Genomic DNA, 21,193 nt, shown 5'->3' with positions numbered 1-21,193 from the left:
CATTTTGCATGCAAAATGCCACCCCTGGCAAAGGAAGCCTGCCTCTTCATTTTTTCCCCATAGGAAATAATGAAGAAAGATCAGCAGCAGCATGCTAACAATATGCTGCTCCTTTGCTTTCTTATGGGGAGGATGGGGGGACCTGCTTTGGGGGGCCATAACATGGCCCCCCAAAGTCCAATCTGTCTGAAACTTGGGTAGTTGTTAGAGAAGGGTTAGAGGAAGGTCCCCACCAATTTTGGGCTTATTTGGTGGGAAAATGCCTCCTCCAGGCGTCCTGAAAGACGGAGGCATTTTCCCAACAAAAAAACCCGAAAGAATCCCGAAAGAATGCCGAAATAATGCCGAATCCCGAATCCCGAAAGAGATTCTTGTTTCGGCTTTCGGCTAATGACGGTAGAGAATCTTGTTTCGGGTAATCCCGAAACAAGAAAGCCGAAAGTTTTTTCCTTGCACACCCCTACTTCTTTTTTCCAATATTGAGCATATAGAATTCTTGCTGCTACTAACATATAATATAACAATGTCTTATCCTTTCTATTAACCTCTTCTAAGTGTAAAGATAATAATAACATTTCAGGATTTTTAGCAACATTATATTGTAATATCAAAGACATTTCAGCACATATTTTAGACCAGAAGTCTCTAGCCTTTTGGCAAGTCCACCACATATGAAACAAAGAACCTTCATGCTCCTTACATTTCCAACATTTGTTTGATAACTGTTAGCTATGGCTAGTTTTTTTGGTGTTAAATACCATCTATACAACATTTTATATCCATTCTCTATAATACTAATACAAGTTGATATTTTTAGGGTATTTTTCCATAATTGTTCCCATGCTTCCATGGTTATTTCTTTATTACAATTTATAGCCCACTTTACCATTTGAACTTTTACTGTTTCATCTTCTGTAAACCACTTCAATAACAACTTATACATTTTAGATATTGCTTTATTATTATCTCCCAATAATAACTCTTCCAAGTCCGAATTTTTAATTCTAAAGCCTATCTTCCTTTTATCTGAGTCAAATAAGTCTTTAATTTGCCTGTATTGTAACCAGCCATATTTGAATGGCAAATCCTCATTTCGTCTAAGCTTCAACTCATCCTTTTCTAGTATTGTTAATTCTTTGAGGGTAAGCCATTCCTTTCCCTGGTATTCCACATTTGGGTTGATTACTTCAGCTGGTATAATCCAAAGTGGTTTCTTTTCTTCTATGAGTTTCTTGTATTTAAGCCAAGTTAGCAATAAATTTCTTCTTAGGTAGTGGTGCTGAAACATTGCATCCATTTTATATTTTTCATACCACATACATGCATGCCATCCAAATAATCTATTATATCCTTCCAACGTTAATAACTTATGATTGGTCAAGGACACCCATTCTTTTATCCACACCAAACATATCGCTTCGTGATAAAGTCTTAGGTCAGGTAACTGCATTCCTCCTCTTTCCTTTGCATCACATAAGATTTTCATTTTTACTCTTGGCTTCTTCCCTGCCCAAACAAACTCAGATATTTTCCTCTGCCATTTTTCAAACTGTTTTTTATCTTTCACAATTGGTATTGTTTGCATTAAAAGCATCATTCTGGGCAATACATTCATTTTAATTGTAGCAATACGACCTAACCACGACAGATTTAGTTTATTCCATTTTATCATATCTCTTTCAATTTGAGTCCAGAGCTTTTCATAATTATTCTTAAATAAATCTATATTCTTAGCAGTGAGCTCTATCCCCAAATATTTGATTTTGTGTACCACTTCGCAGTTTGTTAATTCACTTAATTCTTGCTGCTGCTTCTTGGTCATATTTTTGTTATTATTTTTTACTTCTTTTTGTTTATATAAAAGCCCGCCAAATCTCCAAACTCTTTTATTTTATCCAACAATCTTGGCAGGGTTTGTACAGGATCTTCCACTGTAAACATCACATCATCTGCAAAAGCTCTCAATTTGTAGGAAGATCCTTTTATTTTTATTCCTTTTATACTGTCATCTTCTCTAATCCTTCTCAATAATACCTCTAAGACCATCACAAACAAAAGGGGCGATAGTGGACATCCTTGTCTGGTTCCTTTCCTTATTTCGAAGTTTTCTGTCAAGTCGTCATTAACACTGTTGCTCTTTGTAGTTTATAAATTGTTTTCACAGCTTCTATAAATTCATTTCCTAAATCCACCTTCCCCATAGTCGCAAACATAAAATTCCAGTTCAAATTGTTAAAGGCCTTCTCTGCATCCGCAAAGAAAAGGCCAACTTCCTTGTCTGGGCGTTTGTCATAATATTCAATGGCATTTATCACGATTCTCAGATTGTCTTTTAATTGTCTATTTGGTAGGAATCCAGCCTGATCTTCTTCTATGAACTCCATTAGCCATATTTTAAGTCTGTCTGCTAATATTCTTGCCATTATTTTATAATCGTTGTCTATGAGCGATATAGGTCTATAATTTTTATCGTCTGTCAGGTCTTGATTTTCTTTTGGGATCAGAGCGATACTTGCTTCATTCCACGTATCTGGGAGGCCTTTTCCTTGAAACATATCATTCATTATATTTTTTAAAATCGGTACTAGGTCCTCCTTCATTACTTTATAAAATTTAGCTGTGATCCCATCCGGTCCTGGTGCTTTCCCAATCTTAGCCGCTTCAATTGCTTGTTTGACTTCTTCTTCTGTTATTGGAGCGTTCAGTCCTTGTTTCATCTCTTCTGGTATCCTTGGTAGATGGGCATTCATCAAATACCCATCTATATCTTGTTGATTCACTGTTTTCTTTTGAAATAGCTTTGCATAATATTTAAAAAATGCACGCTTGATTGAATGATGCTCTTTCAATTCCTTACCATCCCCTATTATTCTATTAATAATTTTCCTTCTTTTTTTTCAATTGCCAGGCTACATACTTTCCTGGTTTATTTGCTCCTTCAAAAGTCTTCTGATTTAATGTCTTTAGTTTCCATTCTAGCTCTTTATTACTAATAGCTGTTATTTGATCTTGTAGTATTTTAATTTCCTGTATAATCAACTTTTTCCCTGGTCTTTTCTTTAATTGTTGTTCTTTTTTGTGAATTTTTTCTTGTATTTCTTGCCATTTCTCCTGTTTTCTTTTCTTGTCTTTACTATTGAGTAGTGTTAGATTTCCTTTTATTACAGCTTTATATGCATCCCATACCATCTGTGTCGACACTTCATTATTGTTATTTGTCAAAAAAAAATTGCTTAGTTTCTTCTTTCAAATACTTCAGATTTTCCTGATTTTGTAATAAATCCTCATTTAATCTCCATTTAAATTTTCTCCGCCCCATTGTCCATTTCCATGACATTGGATTATGGTCTGCACTCACCCTCGGTAAAATTTCCACTTTTTTAGTCAATAAAGTCAAGTCCTTAGTCACCCAAATCATATCAATACGTGAAAATGATAAATGCCTTGTGGAGTAGTATGTAAATTCTGAAGTTTTTGGATTTTCTTTTCTCCATGCGTCTTCCAATTGTTCTTGCTGAACTAAGTCAAAAAAAGTCTTTGGTAACTTCCCTGATTTTTTGACAGTTGTTTTGGATTTTTTATCTAGTTGCAAATCCACTACACCATTGAAATCTCCAACTAATATCTGGTCAAATACATCCTGATCTAATTTGTTCAATAAGTCTTTAAAGAATTGGTCTTTTGCTCCATTTGGCGCATAGAGGGCTATTACCAACATTTTTTTTGCATTTACATTTACTTCTACAGCCACATATCTTCCCTCTTGATCCTGAAAAATTAATTTTGATTCTACAGTCTCATTTATGTAAATCACTACTCCTTTCTTCTTTTGTTTGGACGATGATACATATTCTTTCCCCAATTGTCTATTTTTTAAATATTTTATATCTTTATTTTTGATATGTGTCTCTTGTAGGCATATTATATTGCAGTTCTGCTTTTTTAGCCAATGAAAAACTGTTTTTCTCTTTTGGGGTGAGTTTAGTCCATTTACATTCCACGATATTAATTTGTACTCCATATTGTTAGATTTTTGATAATTCAGGAAAGTCCTCTGCATGTTCCTGTACAAACTTTTCCATCTGCTCCTTTGATTGAATAACAATTCTCAGGGCTTTGTAGTAAAAGCTTAGTCCTTCTGGGATTTCCCATCTATATCTAATATCTTTATCTCTTAGTTTCTGGGTTAATTCCCTATATTTTTTTTCTCTCTTGGAGAATCCGTTTTGGCACTTCTTTCATGATCTTGATTCTACTGCCCTCTTTTATTAAAGGATTATCAAAATGTTTTTTAAGAATCTCCTCCTTCATTCTCTTTGTCACTAGTTGGACGATTATATCTCTAGGTAACTTCCTCTGCTGTGCAAAAGCCGAGTTGATTCTGTATGCCAAGTCCAGATTTGCTGTTATTTCTTCCTTTTCTTTCCCTAGAAATTCTGACAATATCTCTGTCATCTGTTCTTGTGTAGTTTGGGTCTCAGATTCCTGGATGCCACGAAATCTTAACTGCCTCTCCGTCGCCTTGCATTCCATCATTGCCACTCTTGTCTGAATCACTTGGTTTTCATGTTTCATTTCTGCTTTTATATCATTTGTCTTTTGTTCTACCTGTTCCACTTTCTTAGTTGTTGCTTGCAAGTCCTCCTTTACTCCCTCTATATTTTTTGCCAGTGCAGCTACATCAGCTTGAATAACATCTCTCATCTTTTTAAAATCCTTTGCCAGCATTTCGTGCATCTTCTGTAACAATTCTTTATGGTTCTCTGCCACGTTTTTCCCCAATCCTTCAATCGTTGCTTCTACTGAGGCTTGCCATTCCTTGTCCGCTCCTTTTTTTCCTGCCATCGTGGGACTCGGTTTTGAGCCTCCCCATGTATCTGCCCTTCTTCTTAAATCCATGGTGGATCGTTTAAAAGCTTAGATTATCTTAATATTTGTTGCAGAAAAAAAATAAAATAAAAAAGTCCTTTTAAAATCCAAAATGTCGGGCGTTTTTTCTCTATGGTTTGTTTATAGCACCTCTATGGTTTCTGGCTTAACTTCGTACCTTAGTTAAGATGGCGCACTTCCTGTTCCTGTTGTCTTCATAGCCCCTCCAATAAGTGTTTGTTTTGCTTCCGAGTGACACCTTTCTCACTGATCCTCTTCCCTTTCCCTTTGCTGTCCTTGCTAGGAATCCAGTTATCTGCTCTGCTGTTAACTTACCATCTCGCGATGTTTCTCTAGTCCCCCTCCGCTTTCTCATGCTGGTTATCTCAATTCTAACCGCAGTAAGTGTAAACAATATTTCTTTTCCAAGTTTTTAGTCCTTATTTAGTTCCGAATGTCTCCGATTTAACACTGCCTCTATTACTAATCGTTAGCTCTTTTAAAATCTGTCCATTAATTTATTTTCTCTTGGTCTTTTTGTTGCCAATCCGTTTTAAATAATCCGATAACGATCTTTTCCTTTGTCGATTCTGCGGGTTGTCTGTGTTGTTTCCTTTGCTTATTCTTTGGTAAAAGTTGTTACTGAAGCTTGGTTATGATGATCTTATGCCAATTTAATTACTCCTGAGGCACTGCAGAGATAGTAGCTCTCCCTTCTTCGAGGGGACCTCAAGGTGATGGTGGGAGTCCTTTATTCAGACCCCCCCCCTTCACCGAGATCTACACTCTCTCGGGGATGCATAGCATTCAAGCCCAACTTCTCCCTGAAGTTGGGATGGAAACGGGCGTTTGGGCGCCCCGCTTTCCAACAAAAACAGTGTCTCGGACAGCCCCAGTTGGAGGCTGCTTCAGATCTCCATTAATCCAAGCCGGAAGTCACCTTAGTTGTCATCTTAAAGCATGTGTGCACTCTCCAGCCTGCATAATGATGTCACTTCTGGAAAGTTTGGGGCCCAAATTGGCCTGCTGTGAAGCATGGAAACTCACTTGGCACAGCATGATGATGTCACTCCTGGGAGTGACATCATTGTGGCATCCAGGGAGCGTGCTGTTCCCCCCTCCCCCCCCACCGGCCAGGTGAGTGGTGGCAGAGGGTGGAGAGTGGGTGCAGGGAATCATCTGCCCCCAGTGGGGGAACAGCAACCCTACCTGTAATCAACCCTTTATAATATTGTTCCCTCACAAAATGATAGTGTCAGGTTGTTCTCAGCTTTTTTATTAAGATCACGCCTAGTGTAGTTTCTGCACTGACTCTGCATCACCTTTTCTGGTTGCTACATGAGTTTTTAGAGTGTTGTTCTGAGAATAAAATGGAGGCAAAGATGCTGCATTGAGCTCCTTGGAAGAAGGGGGGAAGAAAACATGAACGATAATAAAATTGATACCAAAGACAGGCTGCACAGCCGATTAACAGTAACATCTACTAACATCTACATTACAAAATTCCTGAGCCTAAAATATACATGCAAATTGTTGTTTTGGGTCATTACTCTGATTTTCAAGAATACTGACACAAATCTAAGATGCTTGGGAATTACAAAAATCCCTCCTCAAAAGTCCATGTTGTTTTTTGTGTTTGGGTGTTTATGATCAGCAGTGCAGCAGCAATCTCATTTGTCTTTAATTCTACTGATTTTCAGGGCAGTGGCCTAGGGAAGGTAGTTGGTGGTCAGCTAGTACTCTCATACTAGGATGCCACTTAACTTCTTTTTTAGGAGTCAGTAGAGAGAAGTGCAGCTGCACGGAGAGGCACCTACTTCATGGATCTGTAAAATCAAATCCCTTTGTTCAATCTGAGAGAGGGGTGAGTTCTGTGCAAATTTGGTGCCATTACCTTTATAAACAGCTGCCTCAGACCTTGTACAGATTCTCTATTGAAAATAATGGTCTTCCTGAACTCTGGAACCTGAAAAATCACATAACGTTGAATCCCAAACCTATAATGTTCTACTCAGAAATAAGCAGTCATGGTAAAAATCCATCCCACCCCCCAATCCCAGATCTGAAATTATAACAATTTTTTTCTCAGTGCATACCCCTAACATCTACTAAAACCAATATGACCATTTCTTAAAAATACACTTGCCACTGTCCATATGTAAATATCAGGATTCCATCAATGGGAGTATGGTTTTGTATAGCATGTTCTGAAGCTGTCTGTGCATAGCAAATCCATGTCCTTATCCTGTCTGCTCGAAATGGCAACTGCATTTACTGGAGTCATCACTGATGGTGCATGTTTTTGTTGGTGGGCTCCCAGTATGTGTAGATGTAATGTCAGAAAGGGATTAGAAATGAACTAAAATGTCTTCTTTGGTTTGGAGATACTTATGCAAGCTTCCAGGGAAATACAAACAGCAATTATTTATTATACATTCAGTGTCATTTTTAATGCTGCCAAAAAGAACCAGCCACCGACAAATAAGTCAGTGACAGGGACAGTGTTTTGTCTTCTGGAAACACAAATTAATTCCAAGATGATCAACATGCCTTGTTTCTTTTGGTAACTGAAATGCCATTATTTCAAAGGCTACTAAACAACAAATTAAAAAGTGCAATAATCACCTGTAGGCAGCAATTAATACCTCTAAGACTATTAGTCGTATTATTTATACAGTGCCATGCGTGCAAGCTTCATGGGAAGAAAAGAAATAAGTACTCATCTCAAGGAGATTACAATGTGAAATGAACAATGGGGAAAACAACAGAGAAAAGGGAAAGGAAGACAGGAGCCAGTGTGGTGTTGTGGTTAGAGTGCTGGATGTAGGATCTGGGAGATCCAAGTTCAAATCCTCGCTCTGTCATGGAAGATCTCTGGTTGAACCTGGGCCAGTCATATTCTCTCAGCCTGACTGACTGCACAGGGTTGTTGTTGTGAGAATAAAATGGAGAAAAGAACCATGATGTTGTAATCTAATTTGGGTTCCCCGTGGACAGAAAGATAGGATAAAAATTAAATAATTCAGTAAATAAATAAATAGAGTGGCATATGTATGTGGATGTGGCAGACTTCAGATCCCACCACTCCTTCACATACGCTTGTAGTGACAGAAGGGATTTGCTTACTTACAGGCTTCTGCCTAGTCCTGTTCTTTGCCGTTTTCCGTGGCCCGGCAGCACATGAGGTGCCGCGCACGTCTGCCGGCCTCCATAGGGACAAACGGGCAATTTACCCCCTGCCTCGATTTGTCAGAGGGCTCTTCCCGCCGCGTCCCGGACCCAGACTCCCTCCCTGGGAGCCCTGGGGGCTAACCTTTGCAGATCAGCCGCCCGGTCAGGCTGCTCGGCCGCTTCTTCTCGGACCTGCCGAGAGGAGCGTCCGACATGGCCACGAAAACGAAAACGAATCACCCTGTCAAACTCTTTGATGAAAAGATCAGTAAGTAGTTCTGTTTCTGCAGAGATTTCTTATAAAGTTCCAAATTACTTAACCTCAGCTTAAGGAGGAAAAGAGGAGAATTGTACCTATTTAGCTAGGGCCCAGCTCAGTGTCAGAGATGTCCCAGGTGAAACCCATTTACTTGCAAGTAAATCCCATTTATATTAATGGAACAACATACTGAGCAATATCTGTGCTTAAGTATACAGCCTCGGGCTTATTTTGCAGCCAGCTACAGTTATGACCACAGTTTTAAAAAAAGGAAGAGTCAGAAATAAATTTTAAAATCACAGAAAAGAAGAAGGAAACCAGAGGAAAACAGTTCTAAACAATCTAAAAATGTATCAGGGGAAAAAAGTGGTGCAAGGCTAGAGGTGGGGGGGGGGAATAAGAAATATAGCCAAAGGCAAGTGAGGGGTGGGTGGGTAGGATTATAGTGACTGTGGAAAAAATGAATTCCAGAATGTGAAAATATATGCTATGGGCAGAGATCGCAAATGATTTGTTTGTTTGCTTGTTTGTACTTCTCCCTTCCAAAGGCCATGGTGGCTTACAACAGTGTGTGTGTGTGTGTGTGTGTGTGTGTGTGTGTGTGTGTGTGAGAGAGAGAGAGAGAGAGAGAGAGAGAGAGAGAGAGAGAGAGAGAGATTTATGCCAACCTCAGCAAGGGGCTTTCAAGGCAAGTAAGAAGTAGTGGTGGTTTGCAATTGCTTTCTTCTGCAGAGTCTTCCTTGGTGGTCTTCCACCCAAGAAAAAATTACATATAAAATACATAATTAAATCCTGTTCGCACAGCAAACCAACAACTCTATAAAGCAGGGGTCATTTCATAGAAAAAGACCTGGAAGAACTCATTAGCATAACTTATTGGCACAACGCATTAGCATATGCCACGCCCCTTGGCATCACCAGAAATGTGTCATTAGCATAACTGATTTGCATATGCCACACCTCCTGACATCACCTATCCTGGCTGTTTTGGACCCAATCCTGGCCATTCAGGGCTGAAATTGGGCCCAAAATGGCCAAAAGGGGCTGAAAATGGCCAAAAAGGGGCCCAAAATGGTCAGGATCGGGCCACTGCTGAGCTGGAGAATGATCCAGCACCCATCAGAGGCCCTATCCGGGCCATTTCGGCCCCAATCCAGGCCAAAATGGGCCCAAAATGGCCGTGAGTCAGGTGGGTGGGGCCACCTGACATGTGACCTCTTTGGGGAACTGCCAGAACTGCGTTCCTGTGCGTTCCCCCTCAAAATGAGCCCTACTATCAAGTAACAGGCCAAAGACATTTGTCTACAGTGTATTGTTTCCAATACGTAGCCGTAAAACAGCCAATATGTGCCAGATTGAATGGTCAGGCTTGTCCAACCAGCACTGTGCAATTTGGCCAAAGTTTTCTTGGGAAGAGGCTGCCAGTGATAGGGAAGGAGGAAAAGCTGATGATGGGGGGGAGCACATACAAAGCTAGACCTATTGGAGGGTGGGGGGAGAGAAGAGGGCAAGAAAGGGGAAGAGGGTATGGATGCTTTCAGGGAAGGGGAAGAGGAAATTGTGAGGGGGGAATCAGATGCCCCCCTCAAGTTCCTATGGATCTTCTGCTTGCCAACATATCTAATTCTCAACATGGTCAAATCTGTGAATACTTAAATCTAGAACCAGGAACAGACAAGATGGATGTTTCTTCAAACTACAGATTTGCAGAAAAATCTAACATCTAAAAATAAAAATACATTGGGGTTTAACCCCTCCTCCAAATAAGAGAAGCAACACCTATAGTTTTAAGAAATGAATGCCCTCTCAGTCACTGTTGTAGGGGTTGATGGGCAACCATACCAGTACTGCCAGATTTTAGGTGACTTGCCTGACTCGACTAGGCCTTGCTACTGTTTGCTACTGCTTGTTACTGTTCAACAGCAACCACCACACAAAAGCCAGTGTGGTGCAGTGTTATAGTTTCAGACTAGGAACTGGGAGACATAGGTTCAAATCCCCTATCTGCTGTGGAAGCTTTCTGGGTAACCTTGGGTCTGTCACACACTCAGGTTTACCTCACAAAGTGTTTAAAGGATAAAATGGAGGAGAGGGAAATTATGTAAGCTGCTTTGGGTCCCTATTGTGGAGAAATGCAGGATATAAATGAAATATGTTAAATAATAAATATAATGAAGATTGGGGACAGATAAAAGATTGATGGGAAGGAGAGAAGGAAACAAGGAAAGCTTGTCAGGAGAAGGGAAAGAGGATGAAGGCCATTTCCACACATCATTAACGTCGTGCAACATCATGCAACATTCACAGAACACTAGCATCTTTACGGCGCGATTTCTGATGTCATCGCACCATGAAAACAATCATGACAGAGTATCATCAGAAATCACACCATAAAGATGCCAGTGTTCCATGAGTATTGTACAATGTTGCAGGATGTTAACAACATGTGAAAACAACCATGGCGTGGGGACGGAGAAGTGAGATGCCCTCTGCAGGTCCTTGCACATTCCTTGCTGCACAATTGGGCCTGACAGACAGCACCACACAACCATGCTATAGTTTTCCCAGATAGAAGTTGCCAGTGGGGAGGCAAAGCTGAAGACGGGGCTAGATAAAGGTGGATTGGCTGGTGGGTGGGAAGGAGAGAGAGAAGCAGTGAAAGAGGTGAGGTTATGAGGCCTTTCAGTGAAGGGAAAATGTGTGTGGGGGGATAAGATACCCCACCACAAGTACTTGCTGGTCCCCTGTGTTTTATGTAATAAAATAAAACCAAATTGAAAACTTAAATTAAGAAAAGCCTGCTGCTTTCACTTTAAATGTGGGAATCCCCTCTTTTGCATTTTGCTAAAGGTAACAAGAAAGTGCATTCTTGTAGCATTTCAAAGGGAAATGTAACAACTAGTTCTCCCCCTCCTTCTTTCTCTATTGCCCCATAATTTGGAAACAGAAATAACCCAGCAGTGCCAGGACAACTCCCAGCCAGCAACAGAAAGGGTTTTGAAGCATTGACATAAGAGTACATCTGCAGGATGCCACTGACTCAGCTTACAGAGTCCCCAGTAACCTAAATCTGGCTTTTCAGGTATTATACAAGGGGTTTACAGTTACTAGGAACCGCTCTAATATCTGAGAGCTGCTTTGCTTTACTACACAGACAGAGTTCTTTGCTGGTGGGGGAGCAGAAAAGGAAAGTGAGCTGTTAATACAGAGCTTTAACTACTGGGAATGTTAAGCCAGCAATATGGGGGACTATGATGAAAAGGGGGGGCATGATTTTGTTAGAACAATGTGTTTGTTTATGACTGATGTATATGATTTGTGACTGACTTCAGTGAAAACAGATATAACAGGGCATGTTGCTTCTCAGCCTTTTAGCTAAGATCAAGTGTAGAGGTATGGTAGGGTATGGTAGCTGCAAATCTGAAAACTAGCAGAAAGCCAAACACATAGATGAAACCTTTCTGAATTAAAGCATAAGTAATTAACATGACATCTTTAGCAACATTGAACTACTCAGTATAAACATATCTACAGCAATAGACCATAATCCCTTTTCTAAGGGAGGGGGCTTCAGTTGCTGCTTTTTTCATCAAAATGATTGCTCATTACTTTTTTATCTTTCAGGATCATAATTTTGGAACTTTGCAATTGGTGGAAAGTGCAACCAATTTATGACAACCCCAAAGGGTTTTCAAGGCAAGAGACATTTGGAGATTGTTTTCCATTGCCTGCCTCTGCATAGTGACCCCTGCAACTATGATAATAAAAAGAAAGGCAGTAATTTAAGCTCCCCACCACACCAAAGGTAGTTAAGGATTCATTTAGGAATGCCATGGCACTGTGAATGGAAATAATAAATTAAGAAGAAATTTTAGCTTTAGCTTTAAAGTTCTCTCTCTCTTTCTCTCTCTCTCTCTCAGCAAAAAACAGACAGGAGGGGGGAAATCAGGTCAATTAGTCTCTGGCCTCATGCAGCCCAACACTTCCTGGCCAGAGACAAAGAAATGGTCAGCTCAAACCTCCAGCTGGAAGATGACACCTTGCAGGGAAGAGAGATTTGAGAGGCTTAAAATGCTAGAATCTATCTTCCCTGAAAATTTCAAGAAACGCTTCTTTGGCAAACAGGGATAATAAAAACTCCTGGTGCAAAAAGAGGAGGAATATTTGGCTGATTCCTTCTAGGGAGAATGAGCTCTTACATCTGGGCTCCTGCTGAAGGCCACCATTGCTATAGTGGGGCAGGGGGCTGTAGATGGAACAAAGACTCCAAGGTAATGGGAAGTTTTTAGAGAACTGTAGCCTCTAAGTTAAAGAGCCTGCCTTAGAATAAGATCAGCGAGGACATGTACACAGAGAGGGACAAAGGAACTGTGTGTTTACACCTTTCTTTTTGACTCTCTTAGTCAGTCTGCAGTGCTGAAAGTGAGCAAGTGGATGTTTTCTTTTGAATAAACATTTATAAATTTGAATGCTGATAGTTATTCTCTGTACCTCATAAACATCCACTGTTCAAGTGTGTCTCCCATATTTTTCCTGCCTATGGAAGGTGGATTTATTTTTATCCTTCATACTTTATACAGAACTACTCTAAAAGGCAGCAACAGCTGCTTGCACGTCTTATTCTTAGTAAGAGAAAGTGCTCAAGAGTACATTATTTCATTTACAGAGACAGTAAGTAAACCAGCAGCTGTGAGCCAATTGTGCCATCAGGATAGTCACTTTCAAGGTCCAACATCATAAAACCTTCACAAAATGTGAAAAACCACATTCAAACTTCTTCCTCTGTCAAGGCTGCTGATAGTAAGTGAGATTTAAGATTGTGGTTGTAACAAAATTAGTCCAAGAGGCTTTCCTAAGGCTATGCCCATTCACTGTACAAAGACAAATAATGCAGGAAATTGCCACCTCATTTATATGAGTGGTGGCAGCAGGGGGACAGATCCAAAACACATGGGCATCAGGTTTTCCAGGGCTGTATTTATATAAGATTGCCAAGAACTCCTTGTCCTGGGTATTGGGAAAGAATAGTGTCCCCCAAAGGAGCATATCTCCATATTAAGAAGTATATTCAAAGGATAGTCTGCCTTTGAATATTAAGCCGAAATAATTGCAATGTCCCTCTTAATTGCAACTGAAGTTCAGTCAATAGGACTGAGACAATATCCAAGCCCATACCAAATAGCAAGTGCAGCTGTGTACCGACATACACTGGAGAAAAGATCACAGTGTGTGAGTGCACCCTGTTTTTTGTTTTTTAGCATATACTTATGCATTATGAGTAAAACCCATGCAGGTGTATATTACAGCCACTGGCCATTCCACCCTGCAGCTGGTTGCATGAGAAGGGTCATTTCCACATGAGACATTCAGCTTTGAGATGGTTCAAGATGGCATCAGTCAGGGGACAAGAAATTAAGCACCAAAAATGTGCCACTTTCAATGGATTGGATTTGTCTCCCCACTTTCAAGTCCCTTCAATATAGTTTCATTCATGGCCCTTTGATCTAAGGGTGCTGTTGTGCCAGTCACTGTTCGTTAAGTGGCATGTGCAGCTACGCAGCACTGGAACGAAGTCCAGCCAATATAAAGACAAGATGGAGTACCTTAAATGCAGATTCCATTTTTCCAAAGCAGGCATTTGCTGCATGCTGCTGGTACACCTATCTCCCCTTTGGGGGACTTGGAACCAGCTGGTGGTTGTTGGGGGCCAAATAGGAATGTTTGAATCTCCTACAACTGGCTGAGACAGGAGATCATTTTTCACCCACTTCATGTGACATAAACAGGCCTGGTCTTGTGACTGGTTAGGTGATAATAAGTGATGGCAGGAACAGTGCTGGCAGCTAAACCCAAGTAGGGCTAATTGCTGACCAACCCGATATATCACCAAAGGATGAAGGGTCATTAAGCATGCCATAATTCATGGGGAGGGGAGGTGGGAAGGGAAAGTCCTTGGTGCTGAGCAGCATCAACCAAATCCTTCATGGATGGTGTGGCACATTGAAGGAGAGAGCTGAGGCTGGGAACCACTTGGCACAGTTCACTTGGAGGTTAGGATAATCAAGCCAGCAACAACACTAATCAAGTTGGAAACAAAGTGGAGTTGCCAAACTAGTTGCAACTTGCATTTAAAAGTTACAGGGAAAATTGTGATGATGCAGGTCAGCCATTTATTAAAACTTATTTTAATTGTGCTTAAAAAAAGTTATCTATTTAGATATTTGGAGGGAAATTCAGTTTGTTAAGCCCTGTCACTAGTAAGCTATGTATCTAGTAGTTTGTTACTTCCCTTCCCAACAGAACATGTGCTAACCAGTTAAGCACAAATGGCATGAGTCCATAGGCTTAATTAAGATGCACTGAAAGTGTGAAGAATATACATCCTTTTGTTATTTGGGGTAATAATTGGGGAAGTGGCTGTTAATTAATCTGTGTACATTGGAATTAAGTGTATGCATAAAATAAAATAAAAACTCTTGAACAGAAAGAAGAACCAGGAGACCAAACTATTTCTAAAAAGTTAGAGATATTCATGTTTTGCAATCCAGATGAGAATTCTCTTTGAAATGTAACTAATTCAAAAGTCAGGCTTTAAATGTATATTCCAAGCTGTAGTTTAACCCAGCAACACTAGGTCAGGACAAAAGAAAGAAAGAAAATCCTTTTCCTGCTCTGATGAGAAGGATTCCCGTTGAACTGGACTGCAGAAAGGTTCTGCCAAAACAGTTTCCAAAGAATTCATGCTGATGGTGAGATAGCCCCAGATGCTGATAACAATTATAACAATTAGCTTCTGCCTTGTAGGGGCAGTGCTATTCTGTGTGGCGTGGAGCTGGTTGCTTTTGGAAATGGGAACAGACTTTGCATATTGTATCACCCATTTTTTATGTTGTTGTATTTTCGCATGCAGTGTTTTTTCTGCTTTTGACTTTGAGGTGTGAGGGGGGGGAGCTCTAATCATATGGCCTTCTGCAGATGCTCCATTTGCATTTCTATTAATCCGGGGCCTCCTGGAGACACTTGAGCATAGGCACAGCATGCCTAGTGTTTCAACTTGTGAGAATCTATACCACTGCTTAATAAGTTAATACATATGTATAGCCTGCTTTAGACAGCCCACTAGGAGGCAGAAGCAGAGGGAAGTGCTGTTTGTGCAGCGGCTGGAGGACTCTATGTAAATTGGGAAGGAGCAAGTTGCAAAAATAACAGTGCAGCCCTAGGCAGGATTACACCCTTCTAAGTCTTTTGATATCAATGGGCAGGGAAAAAAATAATTCTGCTTAGGACTGCATTGCAAGAAATCCAGAATATTGTTGCTATGCCATGCTAATTCAGGTAGTGTAGACGTGTTCCAAAGAGACCAGGACCTCTGTCCCTTTAACAGCTTAATATTTAGTTGTTGTGCTTTTGCTGGTCATTCAGGGGCTAGGGTGGAAGATGCTGCATTTGTACATATGCCTGTATCAGTGGTATCCATCTCTGGGTGTTTGTGTACATTCTAATGCAGGCAAAAGCACTCGGCACTTACATTGATAGGAAAAATAAAAAGCAGAAAATGTTATGATTATATATGGATTCCAAAAATCCCAGAAATAGCGTGCCTTTCCCCACCATTCAGTCAGAGAATCTTTCCTTTGTCTTCTCCCACTTTGCAGTAGCAGAAATGAAACCAAACACACAGACTTCATAGTGATGCATGTCATATGCATAGCAGTAATGACTACATACTTTGTAAACCGCTCCGAGTGAGTGTTAAGTCATCCTGAAGGGCAGTATATAAATCGAATGTTATTGTTGTTATTATTACCATGGGGTCCAAATCGTTTGCTACAGGGAAGCAAAACCTCCTCACAAGGCTACATAAAGCTTCTGGACAGGAGTGGACTTTGGCATCGTCTAGAACCTGTTCTAGAAAACTAGTTCTAGGATTTTGCAGTTATTTTTATCTCATTTCTCAAAGATTGTCTGGGAAGCTTACAGATCAAATTAAGTCAGTTAATCCATAAAAACATAGTTCACTTTTTTAAAATCCCCACATAAAAAAGGTTAGCATGTTAGTGTTCAAGCACTAACGTGCTTAGTGTTCAAAATATATTGTTTTAAATACTTGATCGGTCGGTAATCTTGACCAGATGCCACCGTAGGACTACAGTTGCAAGAGTATCTGTTTTTTAAAAACTCATTGTTTTTGTTTTTAAACCAGAATGTGTTGTGCAAAGGCAGTTATCAAAGCATAGTTTCTTGAATTTAGAGAAGAAAACAGTTAGCTCCAGTTGAGTTACTTATATCATTATCAGTTTTCCATCTTTGAATATGTGTATGAATATGATTTTGTTCTAAAGTGTCTTCTGATTAGTGTTTGGCATTTGACAAAAGAATGTTAATCTTCCTTTAATTGTTAAGATGGTCCACTGCATGGGCAATTCACCTGCAGGGGTGGCATTTGAGAGTGCTTGGCAGTTGAGTGAAAGAAAAAGCAGTTTGGTAGTTTTGAATTTGGAGGGAGGTAGAGGGCTGTGAATCAACTGAAGGTGAATAAGCTGCACCATGGAGGGTGGAGTCTCTTTTTGTCTCAGGAGCAGATGGAAAAGAGTAGGTCTTCTGCCTTGAAGGGGTGTCTCTGTGGCTCCAGTGATGCTATACTTGTATATTTGTAAAGAAAGCAAATACTACAGAGCCATGATGGCTCCGATTCTACACAAACTGTGGGGCTCACATGGGCAGAAAGGCACATACCCTGGGGCCCTGAAGTGGGCCTTCCTCTTCTGTCAGCATCTCTTCTGGTGTTGGATGAAATTCCATTGATGTGTGGGTGATGCCAGCTTTTGGGGGGTGAGGGGGGCTGAATGAATCCTGCAACCTCTTGCCATTTGGAAGTCTCACAAAGCTACTGGAGGAAAATGTACCAGCACATCCTTATGCATATACCCCATAGGTTCAATGCTCGTAAGTCTCATCCAAAGAAAACCCACGCTGCCCACTGGAATTTCTTCCTCTTCGTGGAAGTGACAAACATGTGATAATGCTATTCCCCAGAAGCTGAAATTTCATTGCTAGTTGTTGCATTTAGAGTTGCTTACAGCTTTCTCTCTCTTTCCCACTTTTTACTAATAACACAAACTAGTTTTATTAATTTACATTAAATTCATTTAACACCAATGAAATAGGCCAGAAATGTATAATGAGCCATTAACAACCTACGGTGGCAGAACTAATCATTTTCCATTTAAGAATCCCTACTTCATTCTTTTAGTAGATAATGGTAGAATAAAGTGATACATTCTTCAGTTACAATGGAAAGGAATACATTTGCCAGGTATCTTACTAACGAATAACAAAGAAGTGAACAAGCTTAATAATCTTCCATTTGGGTTTTTTTTCTTGGCACATAATGATACAGACATGGCGAGATCTGTGTCCAAAGTACAAGAAGCACCCACAAGTACTGAAAATTTAATTAAAAGTCAGAAAGCCATCGCAATGAAGACTCAGCAGAAAGCCATTTATTTTTAAAATCTAATATATTCTTCATGACTAAAGGCTACAGCACACGCTGACTTACACATTTAGCTGTAACTGATTTAAGGTACTTGGTGGGGTTTTTTGCACACAGGGTGGTGCTCAATTTGCAATGGAGTAAATTGGCAGAAATTTAATTTGGTGGATTTTTTTAACTCTACAAAAAAGAAAGAAGAATCCTCATTAAAACCTCACGATAGGCTTTCACTTTTTTCATCATTAACTAGCCTAACTGCAGGTAAAAAGATACAATTATGGATTTATATAAATCCTATTGTCAATTTACAGCTCAAAGACTGGTGAGTTACCTCATTTTAAATAGGTTATTTTTTCCCCTTAACCTTTCTTTGTTTTAATGAGGATTCAGTTTGTCAGTGTCTCAGATTCTGTTTGCAGGAAAGTTTCTCACAAATTGCCAGGGTTTGGTGGGACTAAAGAGAAAAGAACATCTTATGTTAAATTTCATGCTTAAGTGATAAGGGCGAGCTGGAGATTCAACAGCAGAATTGAACATTTTCATATCATATGTTCTATTTAGGAAGCTTTTGTGTTGTATTCCATGTAACTTGACTTTCAGTTCATTAAAGCTGCAGCTCTTGTCCATTAGAGCTTTACATTGCTTGGTGTCTTCATCCTTATTCCTGCCAATGTGTTGGAAGTACAATCATGACTTTTACTTTGTTCCTGTCCATTCAGGTGCAGCCTGGATCTATCAGAAGAACCAATATTATTCGGTCATTGGCACACCACTGAGCAGCAGCAAACGGCCACATCTTGGGGTATTCCACATGATCAATTTTGATCAGACTTTCTGAGCAGTCATGCCGTGGTGGAGTCCTACGAATCCATTTCTCCCTGATTCCACATTAGGCTTTTGTTTCGCATATTTCATCGGCTCAAAGACCATCATGCGGAATTTTTGACAGGATAAAAATCGATTCCTCATCGCTTTTTCCGGGGGAAGTGTCGAATGATGCACATCTTCATTCTCCCCCCCCAAAAAAAAACCATTGCTACACATAAATGTTGCATCAAACCAACACATTAGAAAAAAATTTCTCACAAAAAAAGTTGCTACACATAAACGTTGCATCAAATAAACATATTGGATAGGCCAGAGCACTTCCCGCCAATATTGTGGAAGAGTATTGGCTATTGACATTTGGAGGGAAAATTGTTACCAATGACCCCGCGTCTATCTTTCCCGCTTTCTTTGTGAGCAGTGTGGTTTAGTGATAGATGTTGTGTTGAGGACGGTCTCTTTCTCCCTCCATGAAATGCCTAGACCACTAGTTGAACGCTGAAGTCCCTCCATCACACTTTCACTCTACCTCAGAAGCTGTCAGCTGTCAGCAAGCCAAACGGAAACAAGGAAAACCTCAGAACCCAGAGAACACACTACAAGGTGTGCAAATTCATATCTCTATATTCAGTGCAATTCAACAAATATATCCAGTGAATTCAATAAATATATATCAAAAACTATGTAGTTCTCAGTCCATTTGTTCATCCAGATACATAATGCATACACAGTCCTTTTGCTGAACAGTCCGATGACTTGGTGAAGAATGTACTTACTGGTTGAATTCCAAAGCCCAGTGGCTACTGTGGCATCAAGTCAGGAGGCCAATTCTTTCTCTGCTTCCCCCTGACAATGTGTTAGTCCAACGCACAATGGCTCCTAGGGCTGAACATCGCCTCTAAATTGACCAGGAGATTGGCCGGGAGATTGGCAACGAGCCTGCCAGCTTCTTACTATGCTCGTTTTGGCACTTCTTCTTCACAGCCAGTATTGAATACAGCCAAAACATCCAATTTCCTAATCCATATATGGAATAATCTCAGGACTGAGGGCCAAGCTACAAGTGACAAATGACACTTGAACGGCAAGTGCATTTCTCCCTGTTCACTTGCCCTCCACTCAATCCACTTGCCGTTCAAGTGCCATTCGTCACTTGTAGCTTGGCCCTGTATCACTTGCTAATTGCGAGTGATAGTGCTAAAAGCATGCCACAGTAGCCACTGGGCTTTGGAATTCAACCAATAAGTATATTCTTCACCAAGTCATCGGACTGTTCAGCAAAAGGACTGTGTATGCATTATGTATCTGGATGAACAAATGGACTGAGAACTACATAGTTTTTGATATATATTTATTGAATTCACTGGATATATTTGTTGAATTGCACTGAATATAGAGATATGAATTTGCACACCTTGTAGTGTGTTCTCTGGGTTCTGAGGTTTTCCTTGTTTCCGTTTGGTTTTGGGGTGGAACCCTCCTGCTTCATTCCTTTTTTGGTTGAGCTGTCATCAAGCAACAAATAACAAATTTGGCTCGTTGTAAAATGGACCGGTTATTTGTCAGCTGTTGTCATGTGACACACGATATGTTTCTGCATAGACATGTAGAAACGTTGCAACGTTTTTTTTACATTTTTTTTTTAAAAAAAGAGGGAAAGGGAAAGGGTAGTGGGTGTGGCTTAGAAAACATGATTGGCCAATCAAATTCGAAGGGTGAGAGAAAAGGGCAAGGGTGGGGAGAACATTGGATAAAGAATTCCGCATGATTAAAATCCCTAATCTGCTGCAAATGGACAAATAAGTCGGGGGAAAGCAGGATGGAAAAAAACGGACAAAACGTGCAGTGGCTTCGAATCTGCTGCTAGGATTGCCTTCCCAAGTGTGGAAACACAAGAAAAAATCGAGGTCATTTAGAAGCTGAAGCTGGGAAAACCACTCGTGCGGAATCACCCCTTGTCAGATTGCCACATGTGGAAATTCTGTTTATTTTCCATGCGAGTGGTAAAAAACGGCAGGTTATCAGTTAAATAATGGCTGTTCTAAGGAAGGAAAACTCCTAGGCCAGAAAATATATGATTTTATTCAAGGGACCCAAAATACAGTTCTACCAAAACACTTGAGAGTTATTGTTGTCTCAGTGATTAGAAGCGATACCAAAGGGCTGGTCCACATGTGGCCTGAACATAGGCTATCCATGTAGTGGGGCAGTAGAGCACATTTTCTTCCACCATGCATGTAGCCTGACATAATAACCAGAGCACATGGACATAAATGTTCCTTCACACTGCTGGAAACAGGACTTTCTTCTCAGTGCAAGTTGCATATACAGTAAAAGAGGGAATATGAGTTCATCTGACTTGCCTTGCAGTTAACATTCAGGCCATGTGTGAAGCATCCCTTAACTAACATGCTTCTTACAGGGTTGTATTACTTCAGAATCTATATCCATATCTTCTATGTATTAAAAAGGCAGAGAAGTTTAGAGGCGAGATTCAACCTGAAGGAATTATTTACAGGGCAGCCACTTCCTAGCAAAATATCACCTCTTGTGGTATAAACCTAGAAAAGAAT

The sequence above is a fragment of the Eublepharis macularius genome, chromosome 5 (assembly GCF_028583425.1).
Source record: "Eublepharis macularius isolate TG4126 chromosome 5, MPM_Emac_v1.0, whole genome shotgun sequence".
In the NCBI taxonomy this organism is placed as follows: domain Eukaryota; kingdom Metazoa; phylum Chordata; class Lepidosauria; order Squamata; family Eublepharidae; genus Eublepharis; species Eublepharis macularius.
Note: the sequence above shows the minus strand (reverse complement) of the source record.